The 23,073-nt window shown below is 41.2% G+C and overlaps 1 protein-coding gene across 1 annotated transcript in view; it reads right to left on the reverse strand.

Moving 5' to 3' along the window:
• The window catches only part of myo1b (myosin IB), a 66,642-nt gene extending 60,874 nt beyond the window's left edge, over window positions 1-5,768 (reverse strand). Inside the window, 1 exon segment of the mRNA XM_061691449.1 lies at window positions 5,469-5,768. The gene's annotated coding sequence lies outside the window, so the exon portion shown is untranslated.
• Window positions 5,769-23,073: the final 17,305 nt, after the last annotated feature.

The raw sequence follows: 23,073 nt of genomic DNA on the forward strand, positions 1-23,073 counted from the left end.
TTATCCCAGGAGCAGGTGTTTGAGAACACATCCATGTCCAAGCGAAGGGTGACGCAATCTAGTTGAAAAATGCCCCGCAGATCGAGTTGGTCTTGCCATGGCAGTCGAGTCACGATATCACAACTTGCCAGAAATGGGAGATTCAAATTGTCCTTAATGGAGCAGCATCACATCATGGGTGAGCCAGAGAGCAGGCAAGGACTCGAGAGGACAGAGGTTAAAATTGACTGGAAAAGTGACCTGGAATACCAAGTCATCAACATCACTCAGTAGATCTGCCTGATTGGGAGAGTACAAGTTTGGACATGAATATACTTGGTGGACCTTAACAAAAACAATTACAAGCATCTACCATTCCTTGGTTAACCAAAAGAAGTATAGCTAACTAACATTTCTGAATGCAACTTTTCATACTGTGATGAAATTGGACACAGGATCATATTGAGTGTTTAAGGTATGCAAACAGTAATAATCATCTTTTCCATTTCCTTTCAGAAAGCAGGTTCCACAAAAATGTAGATAAAGCTAACAATTTAATAACTGCGCTCAATCTAAAACAAAAATTTTAAAAAGGGGTTGGGGGCAGGTGACTGATGGTAACTATAGTTTTTTTTTTTTCCCATGACATAAAAGAAGCTAAAAGGAACACAGCAATTGTCAGTCCCTATTTACCCGTCTTTGTCCTGCCTGTCACAAAATATTGAAGGGGAAAAAAAGTCAATGCTCCAGTTGTTTGTGTTTGGTCAAGCATGAATTTAATATGATTAAACCACAAACACACACTCATAACATAAGGTTTATTCAATACAAAGCCTCCAATAATATGCTCTATATACGGTAATCAAACAAGTATTGCGTGGGTTAGGTTCTGCCACCCCACCCCCGCAATAAGTGCAATCCGCAAAGTAGCGACCTCTTTTATTTTTCTATTATAATTACATATTTTAAAGAACTTGCGATTGGCTGGCGTACTCCGCCTCTCATCCAGAGTCAGCTGGGATAGGCTCCAGCACGGCCCCGACCCTGTTGAGGACAGGCAGTACGGAAAATGGATGGATGGATAGATATTTTAAAGATTTATGAACCTACCAGACTTATTAATCTTCCACCACTCCTATTAAACTCTACCCTACTCAGAAACACTTTACATATAGCGTTTTAACACCTCTCTTAAAAGATACAGTAATCCACAGTACTACCATACACCGTGTACATTTTATTCCTTGTAACATGTGTTTCAATGATTTTTTCTTTTGCTTTTTACAGTCCTAATGTTTTATGCGAGGAAACATTTATTTTACCACCAAAAATTACAGCATACACTCAAAATCCCTTGACATGGCAAATTATGTGTGTTATGAATATGAAAAAAAATCTGCAATGCACCAAATCTGCAATAGGTGAACCACGATATAGTGAGGTACAAACAGCAGAGCTACACAACTGACAACCAAAGCAGAGCAAATGAATGTTTTCCCCGGATAGTGTTTTGGGACAACGTACACTGAACATTCACCCGTTTAGTGTTACTTGAAATTTGGGAGCAGAGATGCCTGTGCATCAGCAATTGTATGTTGAGAAACGTTCTTAAACTGTTGGACTATTTGCTCACGCAGTTGTTCATAAAGTGGTGAACCTCGCTCCATCCTTGCTTGTGAACAACTAAGCCTTTTGGAGATGCTTTTTTGATACCCAATCATGACATTCACCTGTGTCCAATTAACCTGTTCACCTGTGGAATGTTCCAAACGTGTTTTTTTTTTTAGCATTCCTCAACTTTCTCTCTTTTGTTGGCCCTGTCCCAGCTTTTTTTTAACGTGTTGCAGCGCCGATAATTGTCTATCCCTACTCTCCAACAGGAACAACATTTACAAATAAGTGTTTTGCTTTGGGGGGGTGGCTCTGGAATGAATTAGGAGAAGACTGCCAGATGATAAGAAGACTACAGTAAATTTGATTTCCATTGTTTCCAATGGAGGAAATTGATTCTAACAAAATGAACTTCAAGGGTTCCACTTTTCTTGAGCTTTACGATTTACGGGGTTCTGAATCATACATCACCAGCAGTGGTTAAAAGCTAAACCACACAAGAGCATCCTGCAAGGTTTGCAGTCTCCCAGTGTATGAGCACATGAATTACACCTCAAATGTTCCCCAGACTGCTTTGCAATAGTAAGCAGCACAAGGACACTAGGTTGGTTTCATCTGTGAATTGAGGCGGCAGCTGTCCAATTCAAATAGACAGCACGACAACTCAAGAAAGTAAATAGCGGGGGGAGAAGTTGAACGGTTGGAAAATGTTGAGATAACTGTTGACATAAGAATAGCTGTTGGTCTTTGAAAATAAAATGCACATTTTTAGGCTTGTGTGGTTTAACGAAAATGGGTCCTATTCTGAGACAATTTTGGGTGGATTTACATTGCAAAATATTAAGATTATTATTATTTTTTTGCCCGTAAGTGGTACAATTCAGATATGCATCATAGCAGCATACATTCGGTCTCTTCCAAATATAGATACAAATCTGACACAGATCGGATATGTGCCAATCAGACTGCAGTAAAAGCGTACATATCCGCTATACCCCGTCAGGTGATCATGACATCGTCGAAATACACCGATTGGTGATGTATCCTCAGCCGCATTTGCCCAAACATCACAAATAAATGTGAAAAAAAAGCATCCATTGTAAATCTAAACAAGAGCAAATGATATAGCATTAAAAAATTATATACCGTAAATATGCTACATTAGAGGCGTGCCCATCATTAAATATGCAAAATAAATGTTGACGGCTGCTAGGGAAATAATGTGACGGTTACCATCATTTAAATCAATTAAGAAGAGTCACCTCAGGACATAGGTTTAATTATACATTTATGTACAATGGTAACTTCACTTACGATTTCGCCAACTTACGAGTTTTTCTAATTACGAGCCAGTCGTTTTTTTTATTTTTGCTGTGAGCCTAAATTTGTCTTTCAAGTGAGCTTCAGATGCACCACCTCGCAAGTGAAGTGATTAAAAAAAAAAGATATTACCGATAAGATACTGTCATGCCATTGCATGTGGGCAAGGAGAACGACAGTCACCGATGCACTTTCACCCATTTATTGAACAGTCAAATACAAAAAGAGAACACTCCCAAAACTGCTGTAGACCACAACTCAAGCCCAGACGCTCACACGTAGACTAATCCAACCAAATAAACCAACACAAAGCCAACTCCCGATGTTACTTACTAGGCAACACCCCTTGAAGACACATATCCTACACAAATACTATAGTATGTAGAGTAATTATACTTGATAAAAAACAGTTTATTTCTTTACCAATTTCACCGATGGATGAACTAAAGGCTGTTATAAAACTGCAGTTTGTTTACTTTCAAACTTCAGATCCTGCAGCCAACGCGAGTGACGTCATATCGGCACCCTTTTTTAGTCAGCGTGAACCTCAATCTTATTTCTCGCTCTCATCAATGAATAACCTCACACGACAAGACTAGGAAAGAAAACTTTGGTCCTACTGTATGCCAAAGGCCAATGTAGAGGGAGTCTTTACTGTATTGTTTAATTAGAAAATAATATCCATCTATTTGTTTTCGTTTTTTACTCCTGCATTTATTTATACTTAATTTATGGTGTTTTGGTTTATCATATTCACAGCACTTTGTTACAGCTTCAGTTGTTATTTAAGTGCTCTATCAATCCAGTTGAGTTGAATTACATTCTCTTTATGCTCTATTTTAGGTTTTTATACAATACAGGGCAAATTTTCTTAAAAACATGTAATAAAATGGTGGTGCTTTGGGCTGTCTTGAACATTAATGACATTTTAATGGGGAAAATGTATTTGATAAATTACAAGCTTGGTCATGGAGCAAAATTAAACTTGCAAGTCAAGGTACTAGCGTATTATCGTTTAATTCTGCGTTGTCATTGCTCTGTGTTGATGCTTGTGGAGTTGTTTACATAAAATTTGGGCATCTGCACATGCGGGTTGTTTAATTTGTTCTGTCAGTGTAAACACAGCCTTGTCAGATATGTGTGACCTGAAATGTACATGGCATGAAATTAGAATTAGGCGCTTGGACCTGCAGTGTAAATCCAGCCTTTGACATTGACATGTGCACAGATAGCTTCAATGCAAATGGATTTTTTGCATTTGGATCTGCATATGTAGACTCGTACCTTTGTTGATGCCGTGCTAACATGAGCCATGCCTCACAACACTATCCAGCATGGGTTGGTTGGCAAGGCAAGTACAAACACTATTCTCCACAACAGCCTGGCTGGGAGACTTTGGTCCTTTAAATACACCACCGGAGGCCATAACCGCTCAGTGGGTTGTGTTCACAAAAAGGCACATTTATTGACGCACTGTCAACTTAAAAGAACCGCTGAAGATAAAAGAAGGAGAAAAAGTCAAAATGATTTGTCAAGCCAAAAGATAAAGAATTGCACAAACGTTTCACATTATCTCACATAACTGTTTGACCAGTAAAAGTTCATTATTTGATGTGTTGTGGAGACCTCTAAGCAAACAGGCTCAGGACATATTCGTGAACATACAGACCAAAAAAAACCTAACAATCCCTATAAAAAAGTCCTGTAAGAGTCTAGCAAGACTCAGGTTGACTTCAGATTAATAAGTATTTATAGTGGAGCAGGCTACGCCTAAAACAATTAATGTAGTTGTGTTTCATGACAGATAATTTTCCTCACACAGATGAATAAAGTGTCTATCAAGACAGAAGAGCATTGACATTTTTCTGGCACCCTGCTAAACAAATAATTGTACGTATAGATGTTATTTGCTGTAGTCCTAGCAAATTGTATATACAGTGCTGAATGAGTACCTTTTATACACATGCACAGGGGGACCAGATGTGATATAATCAGCCATTCTACGTCTAGCATTGATTTATTCCAGTGCACTTACAAAAGAAAAAAAGATAAAAAAGATTCGTTGCAATCCGTTTAAAAATGGAGGGTTGTTGTTCAATTTTCAAGTTTAGAACAAGTTTCTCTTTTCCACAACGTGAACTGCACATTCTGTTTAAGGTTTCACGATGGCCACAAATAGTCGGAGGTACGAGAAATACGCCGGAAAGTTGGAAAGATTTCAGTTTGGTGTTCATCTCCTCAGTGGGACATCTCACCACACACACAAAGACGCCAGATGAAGTCAATTAACTCGAGACGCAAAAGTCAAGGGGCAGAAAAGCGACTCAACTGCAAAACATTGGAGCACTCTCTTCCCTCTTTTCATACTACTTTCCAAATTATTAATAAACAGTACAAAGAAACGTTAATACAAGCCCCAACCCCCTCCACGACGAAGCGGGTCGAAATGAATGAGTCGGGGTAGCAGACGTTTGGGAAAAGTGTCCAAAAGTTGAAGCAACTGAACAAAGCAAAAACACAAACTAGTGTTGATAATCACATTGAAATGCCGAACTTACCTGTTAACGCTCAAAAAGTCGCTGTTCACTCTCTTCCAATATCCAATGCAACAACAGAAGAGGGGAGGGGGTGGGGGTAGGGGGGGGAATGGACCGTGGAGATGATTCCACAAAACCGGAGCGGTTCGGAGCCCGTCCCGGCTGGCTGGAAGTGGAAATTCGGGTCTTGGAGCTTGAACGTGGCTCTCGGCACTTTTGAATGGCGCTCCGGACGGACTTGAGAGCTCGGCGTCCTCCGGCCACAGGGAGTGTCCAAAGCGGCGGCGTCTCCCGGATAGTTGAGCCAACGTCCCCTAATCACCTCCGGCGTGCAGGGAAGTGGGGGTAGTGGTGCTTTCACGTGCTATCGGACATTTGCGATTGTGCTTTGTGGCCAACGTGGAGTTTTGTTGTTAAAGTCACAGACAGCACAAACTGTCTCAAACAGAGAGAGACAGAGAGACTGGGAGAGAGACAGAGAGAGAGAGGGAGAGAGAGAGAGAGAGAGAGAGAGAGAGAGAGACCTTTGGAAACACACATTCCAAAGTCACCAAATTTAAATGGGCCAAACGACTATTGTACTGGCTAACCCAAAGCATATACCATGATACTGCATTTATAAATCACTTATTGTTTGACAAGTAAAGTCTACATTCAAATATTCGTTTGTAAAGAAAAGGAGAAAACAGAAAAAAACTATCTAAAAGGAAGTTGACGGGGAAAGTAGCAATATTTCCGAGGTAACATAAACTGCACCATTCTAATCATTCCATCATCCCCCTCGGCGTAGTCATCATTGCGCAACACCCCCCTCATGTGTCTTGTTTCTAAATCGCACACAACAATTTGTTGACGGTTACTTTTTGGTCTCAGGGGTGTCCAAACTTTTTCTTCCGAGGGCCGCATACAGAAAAATCGAAGGAGACAAGGGCCACATTTAAATTCCATAACTTTAGTTTATTAAACAGGTTAAAATCAATTAGTCAAGCCGTTAGATATTGTTTATATATTATTGTTATTCTTGAAAAAGTGCTACGTCACAGCTTTCTCTTAAAGGTGATAAGGCCAATAGTTTAGGATATGTCAAGATTTTAGGGTGGCCAGCAGCCCTGTCCCATTAGTATAGATCTGCAACTGTTGCACCTCCTCTGAACAGCGGCCGAATCCCATATCCACATTACGAACCAAAACAAGAGCAATCTGTAGTAAGATGACCAATTTTAAAGCAGCTACTTGAGAATCTTTCTTGTGATGTGTTCACATATTGGACCTTGACATGGAACAGAAAGTGGAGGAAACCATTTTGGCTTCTAAAAATAAATTATGTTTATTCACCACGAAGTTATGAAGAGACGTTTTGCTGCTATTTTATTTGTAAATTGTTTATTTGCATCTTTGCATAACCAGAAAAGCTCCAGTACTGTGTATTCACCATCACACATCCCCCCCAACGCATTGGATGAGGGTGTCACAACAGCCACACCCACTTTTTCAACACCCACACTTGTCATGGTGCCCACCTCTGCCTTTTTTTTTTTTTTCTCAAAGAGGCTGTGTCAAATGTTGTTTTTAGTACAGTATTTGCCGTAGGTTTACTTTTAGAGAAAAAAACGGTAGCTATTTTATTTGTTTATTTTTTAATTCATAGCTTCGATTTAAAAAAAATGATTTTCCGCAGAGGTGTGAATGTGCATGCATAATGTATTCTTGAACCGTTGAACTAACAAGTCATGTTTGTCATTTTTCACCCTGTTATCCCCTCCTGAAATATTAGTCAGATGTTACAAACAGGCGGCACGGTGGCCGACTGGTTAGAGCGTCAGCCTCACAGTTCTGAGGTGCGAGGTTCAATCCCCGTCCCTGCCTGTGTGGAGTTTGCATGTTCTCCTCGTGCCTGCGTGGGTTTTCTCCGGGCACTCCGGTTTCCTCCCACATCCCAAAAACATGCATTAATTGGAGACTCTAAATTGCCTGTAGGCATGACTGTGAATGCGAATGGTTGTTTGTTTGTATGTGCCGTGCGATTGGCTGGCAACCAGTTCAGGGTGTACCCCGCCTCCTGCCCGATGACAGCTGGGATAGGCTCCAGCATGCCCGCGACCCTAGTGAGGAGAAGCGGCTCAGAAAATGGATGGATGGATGGATTTAAAAATGCCCCAAGATTGATCAAATACTGCAGTTCCAAACTCCAGTTTCTTATGTCTTATCCACAAGAAGACAAGCTTTGATCCTTCAGGGCGCCAGGGAGATTAGGGTACAGAGTTTTCTTTTTTTTTTTTTTTTGATAACTGGGACCAATTTGGAAGGGGTTATAAAATCCCTTGACAACTAACACTTGAGAACTGAGACCATGGTGGAATTGTTTTTGTCATCCTAGTAATGGGTGGACTGGATTTAGTTTTCCGCAATTTAAAAAAAACTTTAAAAACTGTGATATTGCTAATTGGGCAGTACGAAGGGGAGTGGTTAGCACATCTGCCTCACAGTTTTGGAGGTTTGGTGTTGGAATCTCAACTCAGGACCTCCTGTGTGAAGTTTGGATGTTCTCCAAGTGCTTGCATGTTCTTCTTTGTTTTTTTTCCCCTGCAGGTATTTCAACTTCCTCCCACATTCCAAAAAGTACAAATACCACATCATATTATTACATACCTCTATATAATGGAACCCCACATATTCGCGGATCGGCATTCGCAGATTCATCTATTCGGAGATTTTGTTGAAGGGAACCTATCCCCGGTTATTTGCAGAAACCAGTCATTTTTCCCGATCCCACGCTTTTCACATTTTTTTTGTACTTGATCCTCTCCTTATCTGCATTTTTCTTCAGGGAATTTTTTTTTATTATTATTTTTTTTACCCGTGGCAATTACGATGAGCATCAATTATTCATGTGTTTCCACTATTCGTGGTCGAGCCCAGTCCTTATCCCTCGCGAATAGCGGGGGTCGAGTGTACTCAACAAATTGATGGATAACTAGTTTTGAAAACAACTAAAATAGTTTGTTCATCTATTGTTTTTAAAAAAGGTTGAGTAAAGAAGAACATGCTTAGAATATCTCAACATTGTGAAAACTGAATTAAATTAATGGTAAAGATTTTAGCAAGAAACATGAAGTACACGGTTTGCTTTAGCGGGCCACATAAATCATGCGGAGGGCAGGATCTGCCCCCCAGGCCCTGAGTATGCCACTTATGCGCTACAGTATATGTGGCCTGTAAATTGGCTAGCGACCAGGCTAGGGTGTGTCCTTGTCAGCTGGGATAGGCTCCAGCTCACAAGTGACCATATTGACAACAACCGCTAAGAAAATGGATGGACGGATGGCTCTGCAGCCCGGACTTGGAGTAGCTATTTTTGAACTGTAAGTCATTCTCCTCACCGCATGACTTCGCATCTTTCATACTTGCGGGTGTTTACACTCCTCCTCAAGCTAACACGAGTGCCGCACCACTAACGCTTGCTGAACAAGTAAACGAAATTGAAAAAAAAGCACCCACCCTCATTATTCTCAAAGCTAAACTCAACCACAAACTCCTAAATACAAGCAGCACATCAACTGTTCTACCAGGGAAAATAACATTCTAGACCACTGCTATACCACACTAGATAATGCATATTGTGTTATCCCCCGCTGACGACTTGAACACCTTTTACTCCAGATTTTGAAAAGATTTTGAAAAAAACACTTTCACATCCCACACCCACCCAGCTGCACCTCCGACCACCATCACATCTCTGACTCCCCCCCTCCTGCGTTGATCATCCATGAACAGGATGGGAGGTGTATCTGTGTGAGTTACCATCCTGTTTCAAACTTGCTACCATCATCCCAGTCCCCATCCCAGTCCCCAGGAAACCTGCAATCTCGAGTCTGAATGACCCCCCCCCCCCAACTCCCGGAGACAAATTCCTCGTGTGTTTTTGACATACTTGGCAAATAAAGATAATTCTGATTCTGATTTAAGTGGGAGAAGATAAGATACAATCATTAAAGAGTGCTGATTCATTTTCTTATTTCACACCCATATAAAATGACTACTCAAAACTTTTTCAAGTCATTAATGTGTCTGAGTCAATTTACCTTGTTTTTGTGTTTTGCAGCTTGGCAGCTTTTGGTGTTTCTTAAGAGCTTCACAGAAAAGACACCTAACAAGCCGGCAATGCTCACTGGAATTCTGCTGGCGAAGTGCAATGTCTGCCTTCACTCTTAGCAGCCTTTTTAATGAGAACCCTGACAAGAAGGTACACACTCCTCTTTTTTGAAGAAACAGTTGCAGGTACATCACTTAGAGCTGAAAATTACACAGATTTTAACTTCATTTGTTAACTATAAATCAGATTGTCACAATTGTTTCATAGAAGGCGGTACAAATGTGTTGTAAATACTTTTTTTGGTAACGAGTAATCTAACGCGTTACTATATCCGGACTGGTTATCATATTTAATTGACTTACCCCAAGTCACTGTGCCTTACTATTTATGTCATTTTCCTTAGTATGTCATAGTAAAAAATATATCCAGTATTTGTTTTCATTTTCCATGCCAATTTCATTGGAATGCTGTACCAGGGCCTTGGGCTTCTAAGTTGGGAAGATATCTTCTTTTATTCAAATATGGCGGTTTTACTAATGACATAAGTATTAAGGTAAAATACTTTTTTTTTGCTAAAGTAAATTAATTAAGGTTGCTGTAATCAAATGAAAACTGTCTGAAACTACCTACGCCCAACTTGCAAAAATGCTAATTGGTTCATTCCACCTGGTAAGACGCACAACTAATTACTAAGGTCCGGTACACAGATAAAGATAATCAGGCTGTTTTTGTCCCCCTTTCCTGACCAAACATGACAAACAACAGATTATCCTAGTTTTTTAAAGTTTATCCTATGATTTGGTCTGAGGTGTGTTAAGAGTGAAGTTGTCCTGATAAGAGGGAACTTGTGCTGATAAGAGGGTACAAACAGAGTCAGGGCCGACAATCTTAAATAGTAATGTGTTCAATATTTACGACCAAAAATCTTCATGTGTGTGGGGAAAGATGATGTCTCCGGGGTCATGACTCCGTGAATTGTGACATGAAACAGAATGTAGACAATCCAAAAGCAACCTGATAAACAACAAAACGGCCGTAAATTAAAAATGTCTGACCTGATGTAATTTTTGTATAAAATTAGGTTCCTCAAACGGTGACGGTTGCTTTTCCAAAGCAAGTCTATTTTGACGACAGCGCCATTCTACAACACTCCCACCTCAGATCCCTTCGGAGACGCTCTGGAAACATCGACGCAACATACCCAGTTGTGTTTGTTCTTCTCCGTTTTTGTCATATCAAGTGTGATCACATGAGATTTCTGTCTTGCATGACTTTTTTCTAGATGGGTGGTGGAACAGAATCTTTATATGTGGTGTTCTGTTTTGAGATTATCGGAGCTCTACTGACCACTTGGGGAGGGTCATATTTTGTTGGGTTGTTGGTCCTTCTGTTTGTCTGTTGTTGTTGATTACGTTCTGTGTCATGATTTAAAATCTCAGGAATGGACAGGCAGTAGGCTGTTCCAAAAGTGTGTTCTTGACCCACACCCCACTTCTCCACAAATATTGGTGAAAAAAATGAGGGGTGAGTTCATTTTCTAAATTCATTTTATTGTACAAGTTACCTTCACCTAGCTTGCAGGGTGCCCTGTGCGAGACTACTTTTTGCCCCACATCATCGACCAAAATCAGTCACCTTTCACTTCGTTTTCCTGTATTGGCAAAATACTTGAAGACCCCCTGTAATGTCTCCAATAGAAAACCATTTCACAAAGCATTTTTGTGTGGCCACACATATTGCACAGAACAGAAACCGCCACTAACAATCACCCAACCGTTAAATGAATTAACTCATATGTGTATCGTTAGATTTCTTTGTGAAACCCAATTTTATCTTTATTCCTATTCCTTTTTTTTTTTGTCCTGTCGGCTATTAGGTCAAGCAGAATGGAAAATCTGTATCCCTTTTATGCCGAAACAGTTTGACTGTGTCACAGTGGAGTTTTTAAGCTTCCGCTGTGGTATTATAATTGAGGTTTATTGAGAATCAGACTTGATCAGTCGAACAGAACTAAGTTTCTAGAAGGGAGAAAGAAACAAAGACAAAAGACAGAGCACTAATTGTAAACAGGATGAGTGAAGTAAATCATTACATTATCTACAACAATGAAACGTTAAATATGAGTGTTGCATGGGGCTGTAGTGCTACACCCTGTGAGGAAAGGACAGGACAAGATAGAACAGGACAAGGACAGGAGACGAAGCATGCAGGACCAGGGTCGTGAACCCGGCTGTACAACTGAAGTGTGGTGGCATTAATTATAGTAAATTATAAAAGTTTACAGGACGAGAGTATAATTGAGGGGATACAGAATCAATTTGCATATTCATGAGTTATTTGTTGCAGTAAGGGGTGTGTGCTTGCGGATACATGCAAGTGAATTGATATCGTTTTACATGCACAAAGACTGACAGAAGTGTCCTGCAATTGCTGTGGCCGCACCGCGGCGGCTGAGGACCCCACCCAATCAATCGAGGGGCGGGATCAGGCCTAGGGGTCCACCCGAGAGCAGCCCGGCGGACGGGACACGTCCCACACCGAGGGACACAGGGCGGTCCGCCGGCCCCACCGAGGCTCCCCGACAACCGGCCACCTAGCGGGGGCCGCAGGGACTCAATGCCACCCCCAGGAGAGCCAGATGCCCCACGCCCCCAAGCCGCAAGGCCCGCAACGGAGAGTGTGCCTTGTTTGTTGGAAAGGATTGGGGCACCCGACAAGGAAACGATACGGGGGGCAGCCCCGGGCCATGAGAGGTCAGCCCCAGCATCAAGCAGTCATCTAGCCCGGGGGGGCCGGCCTCGGGACTACCGCCATGCAAGTAAGTGAGATCCGCCTCCCCCCTGTTACTATGACTGCCAGGTCCCCGACTAGCAATCATTGGCCCTGCCCCGTGTATCAGTGCCCCCCCCCCCCGAGTGGTGTGGTGCATTAAAATCTGGAGAGGTCAGTGAGCCGAGGGGGTGGGGCAGGGCTGCCAGGCACTACTGCCTAACAGCCAAAGCCCCCCTACCCCCACCCACGACCCACCGCCCCCCAGAGATAGGTGTATGTGGTGCATTAAAACATGGGGAGTGTGTGTGATGCATTTAAAATCCAGGGGGGCAGGCAGGGTGGAGGGGCAGGGCGCACGGACCGGGAAACAGCACAGACATACTGAAAGCCAATCCGACACCCACACCCTCCTGATCCCATACCAGTCCTTTGATATGTGTATGTACCCAGATGTGATTAGTGAGAAATATATACAGTGAATGGTGTGAGTGTGTGCAAAGTGACTGATTAAGAGGCATGGCTCCTGCAGGTCGGCCCATATTTATTCCTATTCCAACAAGCGCACTCCTTCCTTCATTGTTCCATCTGGAGCTGGACACAAAAAATTACTTCATGTGTTACTTCATTTCCAAGGGAACAACACTAAGGCTTGAAGAAACCCATTGATCAAAAGTGCAATATGGCAGAATGCCAAGCATATCAGGAATTTTATATCGCTAGCCCCCCTTACTAAACTGTCAGAGCATGAGTAATGTTGGGTCCTGTTATCTTTGTTCAGAATCAGAAATCAATACATCTTGCCTCAGTCTGATGATATCACTCAGTATGAGAGATTGAGCAAGACATCACATGCTGTGGTTTTGGGTGGTCATGTGGGAATAGTGCTCATTCTGTAGCCTGTAGTTTTGCCTGGAGCTCCTCCGCTTTCCCCAAGTTTGCTTCTCTCTTTCGCTGTGACAATGGTATCCAAAATGATTGTGGACATGAGACTATACCCAGCTATGGTCTCCTTACTGTAAAAAAGATTATATTCTTGGAAGGTTGTAGGTTAAATTCTGAAAAAGGGATATTTGGGATATACATTGGGTACAGAAAGTATTCAGACCCCCTTAAATTTTTCACTCTTTGTTATATTACAGGGCACTCCGGTTTCCTCCCACATCCCAAAAACATGCATGAATTGGAGACTCTAAAAATTGCCCGTAGGTGTGAATGTGAGTGCGCATGGTTGTTTGTTCGTATATGCCCTGCGATTGGCTGGCAACCGGTTCAGAGTGTACCCCGCCTCCTGCCTGATGACAGCTGGGATAGGCTCCAGCACGCCCGCGACCCTAGTGAGGAGAAATGGATGGATGTTATATTACAACCATTTGCTAAAATCATTTAAGTTAATTTTTCCTCATTAATGTACACACATCACCCCATATTGACAGAAAAAAAACGGAATTGTTGAAATTTTTGCAGATTTATTAAAAAAGAAAAACTGAAATATCGCACAGCCTTAAGTATTCAGACCCTTTGCTGTGACACTCATATATTTAACTCGGGTGCTGTCCATTTCTTCTGATCATCCTTGAGATGGTTCTAAACCTTCATTGGAGTCCAGCTGTGTTTGATCATACTGATTGGACTTGATTAGGAAAGCCACACACCTGTCTATATAAGACCTTACAGCTCACAGTGCATGTCAGAGCAAATGAGAATCATGAGGTCAAAGGAACTGCCTGAAGAGCTCAGAGACAGAATTGTGGCAAGGCAGAGATCTCGCCAAGGTTACAAAAACATTTCTGCTGCACTTAAGGTTTCTAAGAGCACAGTGGCCTCCATAATCCTTAAATGGAAGACGTTTGGGACGACCAGAATCTTCCTAGCGCTGGCCGTCTGGCCAAACTGAGCAATCGGGAGAGAAGAGCCTTGGTGAGAGAGGTAAAGAAGAACCCAAAGATCACTCTGTCTGAGCTCCAGCGATGCAGTCGGGAGATGGGAGAAAGTTCTACAAAGTCAACCATCACTGCAGCCCCTCTACCAGTTGTGCTTTATGGCAGAGTGGCCCGACGGAAGCCTCTCCTCAGTGCAAGGCACATGAAACCCCGGATGGAGTTTGCTAATAAACACCTGAAGGACTCCAAGATGGTTAGGAATAAGATTCTCTGGTCTGATGAGACTAAGATAGAACTTTTTGGCCTCAATTCTAAGCGGTATGTGTGGAGAAAACCAGGCACTGCTCATCACCTGTCCAATACAGTCCCAACAGTGCATCATGGTAGTGGCAGCATCATGCTGTGGGGGTGTTTTTCAGCTGCAGGGACAGGACGACTGGTTGCAATCAAAGGAAAGATGAATGCGGCCAAGTACAGGGATATCCTGGACGAAAACCATCTCCAGAGTGCTCAGTACCTCAGACTGGGCCAAAGGTTCACCTTCAAACTGGACAATGACCCTAAGTACACAGCTAAAATAACAAAGGAGTGGCTTCAGAACAACTCTGTGACTGTTCGTGAATGGCCCAGTCAGAGCCCTGACTTAAACCCATTTGAGCATCTCTGGAGAGACCTGAAAATGGCTGTACACCACCGTTCACCATCCAACCTGACAGAACTGGAGACGATCTGCAAGGAGGAATGGCAGATGATCCCCAAATCCAGGTGAGAAAAACTTGTTGCATCATTCCCAAAAAGACTCAAAAGGGTGCTTCTACTAAATACTGAGCAAAGGGTCTGAATACTTATGGCTGTGTGATATTTCAGTTTTTCTTTTTTCATAAATCTGCAAAAATTTCAACAATTCCGTTTTTTCTCTGTCAATATGGGGATGACTTAAAATGACTTAAACGATTTTAACAAATGGCTGTAATATAACAAAGAGTGAAAAATTTAAGGGGTCTGAAAACTTTCCGTACCCTCTGTATGTGCATGAATGTGAGGGGTGGAGGGGGAAGAGTGAGGCTACAGGAAGAAGAGATAGCAAGGGTGGAGGACTTCAAATACTTGGGGTCAACAGATCAGAGCAATGGTGAGCGTGGTAAGGAAGTGAAAAAATGGGTCCAAGCAGGTTGGAACGGGTGGAGGAAGGTGTCAGGTGTGTTATGTGACAGAATGGTCTCTGCTAGGATGAAGGGCAAAGTTTATAAGACAGTGGTGAGGCCAGCCATGATGTACGGATTAGAGAGACAACAGGAAGCAGACAGCCTGACAGAACTGGAGAGGCTCTGCAAGGAGGAAGAAAGACTCATAGCTGTATTAGCTCAAAAGGGTGCTTCTACGAAATACTGAGCAAAGAGTATCTGCAAGGAGGAATGGCAGATCCCCAAATCCAGGGATGAAAACTTTGTTGCATCATTCCCCAAAAGACTCATGGCTGTATTAGCTCAAAAGGGTGCTTCTCCTAAATACTGAGCAAAGGGTCTGAATACGTATAGGTGTGTGATATTTCAGTTTTTCTTTTTTCATAAATCTGCAACAATTTCAACCATGCTGTTTTGTACTCTCAAAATGGGGTGCTGTGCGTACATTAATGAGGGGAAAAAAGAACTTGAATGATTTCAGCAAATGGCGGCAATATAACAAAGAGTGAAAAATGTAAGAGGGTCTTGAATCCTGTCCGTACCCACTATATATGTTCAGTTGTCCATTTGTGGCTGCCACAGATAATATATGTGTGTACTCATGGTACAGTATTAGAAATTGTATGCTAGCAAATGAAATGAAAATGTTATAGCAATAAGTCATTTGTGGGATGACTAAATATTGTTCCTTCTTTTGTACAGTACGCTTTTTTTTTTCTTGGCAGAGTTGGCAATGGTACAGAATGTATACTAGTTTTGTTAATGTTTGAATTTGAAGCAGCATAGTCTTGAAACATTTACTTGAGTGACTTTTCTCGGAATAGATCAATATGTTGTTTCCCAGTTATCAGCCGCTCGCATACATTATGCATTTATTGAATGCACTGTGCTGTAAAACTATAAGTCCAAGCTCTCTGGAAAGAAGGTTTTTCTGCCAACCACCTCAAGGTTGGCATGGACAAAACGACACAGTGAGAAAGGCATTCTGCAATAAAATCTTTCACAGGCTAACCTGAAACATAAACGATGAGAACTTGAAAACCAGAAGGTGGCAAACTCGAGTCCAGTGGACCAAAGTATGGAAACTGGAGGCCGTTACTGAAGAGGTGTAGCTAGACAATTTCCCTTGAATTAGAAATACAGCAGAAGCTCATCAATATGAATGCATTTTAGTGACAGTTGGTTCTGAAAATGTGAACATAGTTGAGAGGCCACAGAGATACAGCGAACCCCTGCTATTCTTAAGGAATAGTGACTCGACTCTGCCCTGCCGCAAATGGCTCTTATCTTGAAAAACGTGTAAGTCAAGGCACTCATATTTCAAGGCAACCATGTATTTTTAATTGAGAAATGCAAATTTTCGGACAAAGAAAGTGAAATTGAAAAATTCCCCGCATGATCACTTGATGATCTCTCACGGCACATTAGTATGCCACGGCACCCTGGTTGGGAATCACTGGTATAAATGAAGTTCCTCAACTCACTTAAGTACAGTTCATTGGCACCAAGATGCCACAAGATGACTGCAAAGTAATGCTTTTATTGCTTTGGCCTCCCAATATGAACATTTACGGATGCCGAACCCCAGATACACACAGTTCGTAGGCTAACTTTGCTAAACGTCCTCTGCTCCATCTCCAACTGTGTGTAAGGTTCCACTCAGTCGGCGTGTCAGATTCACTGACTCACTCAGTAGGCCTAACCCTTAATAAAGCATGAGTGAATGCAAAAGTTGTCATACATCTAAAAAAAAAACATAATCCTGTCTCTGCCGAGCTTTTAGAAGAAACACACACCTTTGAGAATATTCTTGACATTTCTTTGCAGCTTCTGCCAAACTCAAGGTTAAATTAAATTAGGGAGTGTTGGTAGGCTGCCATTTCTGGGTGTCTCCAGAGATGTACTTTCACAAGTCAGGGCTCTGGCTTTCTACATTTGGGCATTCACAGAGTCATCCTAAAGCTGCTCTCGTCAGAAATGTTGCCCTTTTGAAAATCCATAGTGCTCTGGTACACATTTTTTTTTATGATGTCACCATCTACACATTAAGGTTGGCACATAGCTTGGTTTTTGCTCTGAAATACATTATCAGCAGCGGACAGTGTGCATGCGTCAAGGTGCCAAAATAAAAATTTGAGGTCATATCAACATACAGTATATGACTACAGATTAAAAATGAAATAATTAATGGTTTCATTTTCACCTCTGGGAAGTACAAGAGGTATACTGTAACTCTACTGTCAATGGGCCTATTCCAATGCCACTTCTTTTCTTAATTATACAGGTATTGGCTGGATCGGAATGAATGTTTTACATTGCTAATTTAGTAAACTAATGGCAGCCTAGTTGTTTGGCAATTAGCACTGCGACTTCACAGCAAGGCCTTGTGTTTGATTCATAGCTATCTGGAATTAGTAATATGCTTCTATGTAGCCTAATGTATGTCTCTGATTGTAAATACGAACAGGGGAGCACAGACTGTAACTATGTTGGTCTGGTTCTCAAAGCAGAATCTGAGGTTGTTGGGCCCTCATCCTTTGGAAAAAAGAGAGGAACATACTGTAAATAACCTCCATTAGCATAACTAAACTCGCATAGTATGTAACTTTTAAATTAAATAATTACTCCTCAAGTACTGAAAACGTATTTAGTGGTATTGATTTCACTTGAATAGCGCTTTTCAATTTTAAGTGTACTCAAAGCGCTTTTAATATCTCCCCTCTCTCTTACTCTCAGCAGCCCACTTTTCTAGCAACGTTCCTGTGAATATTGTTAATCATCCAGCTTTCATTCTCAAGGCATTGAAAAGATGGCAACTGGATTGTTCTGGTTGGATGAGAGGTGAAGTTTCTTCTTAAGATAACCAGAACAGCCCAGTTGTGATTGATTCAGTGCCCCACAAACTTTTCCAGGAACGATCCATGAGTTTAATGTGGTACCCCTGAATCTAAATATATTTTATGTATTAATGTTTTGGCATTCACCTTGGTTCCACAGTCCAAATCCATGTTTAAGACCACGCCTCTTGCCTTATGTCAACTTCTTAAACACCTAACCTACAATTCCATTACAACATGCTGGCAATTTCTTGACTTGAGTTTGTTGTCACATTTCTGTGGGGCCAATTTTACTCATTACTCGTGCACTCACTGTAGTAGTCTCGCCACGCTGCACTATTTGCATATCTGTTGTTGACCAATACTGGCTACTCATGCCAGAGTAGCATCTGCTCCATTTGCACACTGATTGAGGAGTATCTGCAACATTTGCACAAAGAACATTGTCCCAGATTATCGCGCTTCTCATCACTTTAAACCGCATACACTCCTTGAAGTCTTGGCGCCCTTTGCACAATGGTCATTGCACCGGACTATTGCAATAATAGTCATTCGAACTGCTCTAAGTGCTAGAGGACTCTGCATCTTTTTGCACAATTGTCAAACAAATAAATAAATAAATATACCGGCATTACCAGATAACAAGCAACCCTTTATTGCTCAGTGACTGTTTTTTGTCAATGTCTTTATGTCTCAAAAGTGTTCTCTGTCAATTGACTGTCTGTTGTCGTACTCCAACTACCGGAGACAAATTCCAACTACCGCTCCAACTACCGGAGACAAATTCCTTGTGTGTTTTTCGGACATACTTGGCAAATAAAGATGATTCTGATTCTGATGATCCTGAAAACGATAAGCAGCGTGGAAAATAGATGGATGCATGGTAGGCTGATACTACTGTGGTGTTTACTGTTCAAGTAATGGAGCAGGCAAACAGGATCTACTTCATTATTTTACTTTCTGCTTGGCAGGAGCGCTTTCACTTGCGAGAGGAGTTGTGAGCATTTTTCAAAGTGTTTGATAGACACACCGTTGAAAGAGGTGTCAGCCAAGAGTGCCAACAAGGAGCTTCGGGATGCTTCAGGGGCAGATGTCACTTGGCGACCCCATCAAATAAGTAAGCCTTGTTAGTTTAGTGTGTCTCTGTTGGATTTATCTCACCAAACATTATAATGAATAAACACAAAAGGAATGAAGACGTTGGTCATTTTACTCATGAGGAGGGCGCATGGGAGATTGTTCAGGTTACAGCCTCTCAACACGCTCTAAACAATCTCCCCCGTCGCTCCTACATTTATTTGAAAATAGGAGGGTTCTACAAGACATAATGTTCTAAGCATTAAGACACAACACAAAACATAGGACCAGACGACACCTGTCCCGTCCCCGACCACATCCGATCACGTCCTTGGTCAAGGCGCCCTTCCATCAAATGTTGCTGAGTCATCTTCTTGAAGGCGAGACATCTTTCTATCTAAATATTGTCCATAATACTAATGCAAGCTACTAATGCAAAATACTAATGCAAGCTAAGCAAATAAATGATAACTACTAAAATATATCTAACAGTCTCCTTGTATCACTGTTGAGAGGAACAATTGTGATCAAATACTATGTATCTTTAGGCCTTTTTCCAATCTTGAGCGCAGCAAAATAAATCCAATTTGTCAAAATCCACTAAGCCTGTAAATATGTACAGTATGTAATGTAATGTGTTATCAGCTAATGCAAAACCTCCTACTAGTGGTGGGCGGATCTCTCGGATATCGCTAAAATCAATACAGACGTTGGTATTGATATTAATCAAAATCAGTGTCATGAGATCGATACTTGAGTTTCTCTTTCTGTCCTGTATGCACTGCTGCAGTTTTGTCGAAGAGGTAACTTCGCTGACTGCGTCTGTGGGTTGCTACCCACTACCTACAACTTAAAAACCACTCTGGTTCAACCAGCGGTACCCTGCCAGCAGCATACACACAAGTTCATGTATTTCAGTATTCATATATTAGATAGAGCGGCTGACTGGTTAGCAGATGTGCCTCACAGTTCTGAAGACCGGGGTTCAAATCCGGCCTCGCCTGTGTGGAGTTTGCATGTTCTCCCCGTGCCTGCGTGGGTTTTCTCCGGGTACTCCGGTTTCCTCCCACATCCCAAAAACATGGATTGTAGGTTGATTGAAGACTCTAAATTGCCTGTAGGTGTGAATGAGTGTGCAAATGGTTGTTTGTTTGTATGTGCCCTGCGATTGGCTGGCGACCAGTGCAGGATGTACCGCGCCTCTCATCCAAAGTCAGCTGGGATAGGCTCCAGTACGCTCGCGACCCTAGTGAGGATAAACAGTATGGAAAATAAATCATTAAACACTTAATGAATGAAAGCTACTTTTCAGAGGGAAAATTCCTGTCTAATTTCTACATTAAAAAATAATTTAAATGTATTCTTGATTGTTACATAATATTAAAGTTTTTAGAGATGGTGAATTTTGTGTTTTTTGTTTTCTGAAAGGTATAATCCTCAAAATTATATATTTAAAAAAAAAATCATACAATATTTCACTTGGAGTGTGTGTAATGCATGTCCATTAGTTCCACTTTTTGAATTCAACTATTAATATTTCAAGGCGCATTTCCCTCAAGCAGAAACTACAGGTATTTGATTTCCGATTTACATCTTTAGAAATAGAATAAAGAACAAAAAAGTAGGTCAAATCATTCCATTTTCCAAACACTCACAACAAGGAACTTCAGTTTCTTTTACCGTAGACAACTGAAATTCTAATTTACCCTGTTGAACATTTTCAGAAGCACGACTTGCTGTTGGAGGGCCTTCACATACCAGGATTTATCTGAACTCAGTCTTCTTCTAAATATCCAAGAGTGTTTCTCCAAAAACCTCCACTTCTTGATGGCCTTCCAACAAAAAAAAATGTCTACTTTGAAAAGGTAAATTATTTATGTCCATTAGTGGACTGTTTCCGCACTCACATTTGTGAGAAAAGTTTATTTCATGTTGGGAAGCACTGAGTTGCCAGATGGCTCGAGATTATAGCCAAGACTTTTTGATTGATGTCGTAAACCTGCCGAGCGACATTTGTTTCTTAAGCACCTGAGGACACATCTGTTCTGTTGGCGGTAAGTTGAAATCGTTTTTTCTTCTTTGTGTGTATTTTTCTTGTGGATGTCTTAGATGAGGGAGCGGTTATGATGTACACGAACAAGAAGTTGACTTTGCCAAGGGGAGTGTTTTCCTTGGGCAGATGAAATCATTTGCTGAATGGCTTAGAAATTCTAGGTTACTCTTAGGTTTCCATAAATCATCCCATTTGCACTTTTAGCTCAACAAGAGATGAATGAATCCAATTTATTATTTGAATTTTAAGCTACTGCTAATTTGTTTGCGTTCTGTCTCTCTTGCAAATGAACTTGCTCTTTTATGCTTAACTTGCAGTATAATACACAAGACACGTCTTCTGTATTTCCTTTTTTTTTTTTTTAATGCTGCACACAAGGGGAATACGTTGCCAACAGAAGTGACGTCAACCCCAAGTGAGAGTTTTTATGTACAGGTTAAAAACTTGTCTTTTTTGTCATGTTTATTTTTTGAGCGTTTCCATTTTAAATGATCTTTCTTGCACTGTACGCTTTTTTTTTTTAATTATTTTTTTTTATTTTTCTCTTTGTGAAACGTTTATAAGGTGTCTTTTTTCCTTTGTTTTTAAATGCTTTTAATCATGTAAAGTACGTAGTATAGTATAAAATGTAAAATGCGCTACATAAATAAATTTGCTTTGCTTTTGCTTTGCTTGCTTTTCATTTATTCTATCTTCTTATATTCACTCTGGGGCTTTATTAGTTGTGGTCTTTTTTTTTTTTGGGCCAGAATCAATACCGAGTACCCACTTAACCATGATGCTACAACAGTGAACTATAGAAAAAAAAAATGCAGCTGCAGGGTTTACATACAACAATCATCACAAGCATGAATATTGTATTTGTTTGGGAGAGGAGTTCGTGATCAGAAATACAGATGCTACACCAGAAGATTCAAAACACTATTTAGCAGAAAGAATAAGTAGGCAAGGCTGGAATTTGATGTGATGGAAGGCTGAAGCCTCAAAAAAGACAGATAGGATGCAATCCTGAGCCCAAGCATACAAAGGTGTGAAACTCAGTGGACATAATGTCTTGGGCTTGTATTGCTTCTTCTGGGACAGGCTAAATCATCTTTGTTGTTGATTTAACGCATGACGGCAGCAGCAAAATAACTCAGATATAAAAAGCAACCAAACTCGTTGGAGATCATTCATCACGCAGCAAGGTAATGCCTGAAACACTAGAAAATCAACAAAGGAATTAATCTGAAACCAATGAGTAGAATAGAAATTCTCCAGAATTGAACCCCATGGAGCATGCATTTACCTGTTAAACAGGAGACTGAAGGAAGATGCCCCCCAAAACAAACCGCAACCAAAAGAACCCCTGGTTGAGCTCTCATATTCGTCTTTTGATGACAAACCTATGTTTTCAGTGTAACGCAAACATTGAGGAATTGGCCTCAGCGTTAACAATACTTTTGAAGGAGAGTGTACATGTCCATACCTGCATTTCTAAAATATCTAGGTGTTGGTTCCATCCGGCCTGACCTAAGCAAATGATTTTGAAAGGCTGTCTAGCATGTGTGCACTTTAGGTGCAAACAAGAATCTCATCCACTTCACTTGCATCTATCTCACTTTAAATGGTAATTCAGGTTCACTCAAGCATGCAGAAAAGGAAGAGAGAGAGAGAGTAATTCAAGGTGTGAAAACATCCACTTAGTTGTATATACAGATGAGTGTACTACTTATATAGTTCCACATTTG

This window comes from Phycodurus eques, chromosome 12, assembly GCF_024500275.1.
Source record: "Phycodurus eques isolate BA_2022a chromosome 12, UOR_Pequ_1.1, whole genome shotgun sequence".
Classification (NCBI taxonomy): Eukaryota; Metazoa; Chordata; class Actinopteri; order Syngnathiformes; family Syngnathidae; genus Phycodurus; species Phycodurus eques.